The following is a 2,946-nucleotide window of genomic DNA, read 5'->3' on the forward strand; positions in this document are numbered from 1 at the left end:
CTGAAATACTTACTATATGTAATACCACCCAATGCAATGTCCGCCTCAATTGGAATTTATCCCACAGATCCATCCATTCAACATTTCCCCTTGTCCTGTGTGATTTCAGCACTGGTTCCAAGGTCAGATCATAACAACCACTTCAAATGGATTAGCAATCAGAGTGAAACAAACAACTGCAGTCACACATAAGAAAGCATTCCATTAAAATCAAATAGGTAGAAAAGTAATGGCAGGACTAATGTGGTATAAACAAAGCAAATGGTTTATTTAAAAAAAAATAACAATTTCAACTAAATAAATCAAAGGCCAATGGCCCGTCCATTTCCTCATAGGGTGGTGCAGCAGACTGATGTAACACTAACCTTGCTCTTCAAGACACTACCAGGGAACCTACTCAGAAGGGAGCATCCATTGGGCATTGTAGGCACCTTAGAGATGTTACTTGGGAGGGGTACATTTGGGAGGTGTGTCCTTGGATTTGACAGAGGAAGGTGTGGAGTGACATTTGGGAATAAGGGTTGGGAGTCACGGGAGGTCTAGGAAAGGGCACATGGTTCTTACCTAGAGGTGAATTTGGACGTGGGAGGAGTGGGTTTGAATGTGGCAGGGGTAGGAACCTTTGTGGAAAGAGAGGTAGGTGGGTTGGGAGGGCGGAGGGCCAGGTTCAAGGTTGGCTTTGCAAGGGAGTTGGGTCTTGGATTTAGAGGGACTGTCAGTGTCTGATGTGTCTGGGACTGTTGTTGGTGCACGTGTATCAGATGTATGCGCTGCAAATATGGATGTGTTTATTTTTCTCAGGTGGTTGTTGGTTGCATGATTGTTTCTATCTGAGTTTCTTCGGTGTATGTACTGTGAGTGATGTGTCTGTGGATGTCTGTATGGATGTGGATGTGAAGGTGGTTGTGGTGGTACATGTGGGTGTAAAGGTGTCTGTGCTGGATGGTGATGTGGTGGTGGGGGTGTGGTATGCATACATGTGTAGTGTCTCCTGTGCTGTGCAGGGATGTGCTGGGAGAGTGAGGTGAGTGTGTGTCTGCTTGGGCTGTATGGGCGGATGTGAGCAATGTGTGCATGTGCTTTTAGCAGGTTTGGGAATAGGGTATTTGGATGAGTATGGGAAGGTGAGGAACACAAGGTTGGAGTGTATGGAAAGCTGCAGTGAGTGAGGAGGCCAGAGACTAAAAAGATATCTGTAAGACAGACATGTCACCGTTAATGCTTTCCAGGGGCCATATTACACAAAGTGCCCTGGGGGCGAAACTGGTGTTTGTGCCCATCTTGAGCATCCCCAGGGCACTCTGGCATTACAGAAGGGGCCACATACACTTTTGCAACTCCTTCTTTAATACTGAAAGCTCAGGTGCACAAACAGTGCAAGTGTTTTCTCAATAGGGAGTTCCCTCATTTGCCTGGAGGCATGGCCCCATGCAAATGAGGGAATCCCTTCTCCTCTGTGTCCATGCTGTATTATAGAAGCAGGTGCAGAGGCAAAGAAGCTGTCAGTAGGCAAACTGACAGCTCTCCAGCTAAGAAGTGACCCCCCCACTGTCAGTGTGCCCCTTGATAGCAGCCCTCTTGAGGGAGGAAAGGGGGTCCTATGGCCCCTCCAGTCAACCCCTTGCAGATGGGTGCAGTCACTCACTGTACCTGCCTGCAAGGATATCTCTAATCCCCTTTAAAAGTGCTGACAGGTTGCTGCATGCACAGTGAAACACGGGGTAGCTCCCAGGGCAGTGCAATCTATGTATTAGGCTGCACTTTTCCTGTTTGTGCCAGGCGCATCTGTTTTAAGGTGCACCACGTGCAAACAGGGAAACTGCGCCCTATACATTATAGGGCGCCAGGTAGGCCACCATCTGCTGCAGATGGGTGCCTTGCCCCTGGATGGCATTCAGGAGTACAGTCTGGCCCATAAAGATGTTCCTCAGGAGGTCAATAGCCTCCTCACTCAGCGAGGCGGGGACGACAGGGGCAGGGGCTGAGGTGCCTGGAGTGAAGGAGACAGCTCCTCATTTAGGGCAGTGGACTCAGCTAACTGTTTGGAGAACAACAGGGAGGATGGGTATGGAATTGTTTGTGGCGGACAAGGATGAAGGCGGAACTAAGCCTTTGGAGTCTGTCAGATCTCGGGAGTGTTCACTGAAGGATGACTGATTTTCAATCTAAACAACTCGAGCTTGTGTCTTTCTTGGCACTCCCCACACCCTCCTTGTCACTGAGTCCCTCCGTGTCTGTACTGCAACATCCAGTCCCATGGTGACCAGCTGTGTCCCCAATGATGTTGGCTCTTTGTCCATTGCTTACCCTGGATGAATCTGAAACTGCATGTAAAATTGGTTTATTGCAACTGCGTTTCCACACCTGACCCATCACATATCAACTGGAACCACTTATTAAGTGCACATATCAAACCAGCTTCATAGGCTTCAACATTAGTATGAGCACATGCATGCATGCTACATAACCTGCAAGCAGTTGGATATTGTTATGTCATAACCCCAGACAGCTCCAAATGCATTGGTGGACTTGTCTACACTCCATCCTTATGTCCATGCTAGGATAGTTGATCACCTTGTATACTTTGGCACTTGTAGTATACCATAGTAAAATGATGTTACCAAATGGGGTGGCTACAATATATGCATTTCCACAATGATCACACAAGGTTCAGATTTCACCAAATGTTCATTTACCTTACACTACATCATGATGTCATGAAGATCAAGTTAAAGACCATTGAACCATCAATATGTGCTCTAGCTGAAATCATTTCACATGCAAATGCTCATTGCACACTGATGACACTTCTAACTTAAAACATATATCCACTTTTAAAAAAGTCAAATGAAAGATGTTCTTAAGTTCTTTAGCTATGTATCACATGTCACTTTGAAAGGTAGCCTGGAGACATTGAGAGCCAACGTTTTTGAAGATAGATACTCC

Source organism: Lissotriton helveticus, chromosome 4_1, assembly GCF_964261635.1.
Source record: "Lissotriton helveticus chromosome 4_1, aLisHel1.1, whole genome shotgun sequence".
Classification (NCBI taxonomy): Eukaryota; Metazoa; Chordata; class Amphibia; order Caudata; family Salamandridae; genus Lissotriton; species Lissotriton helveticus.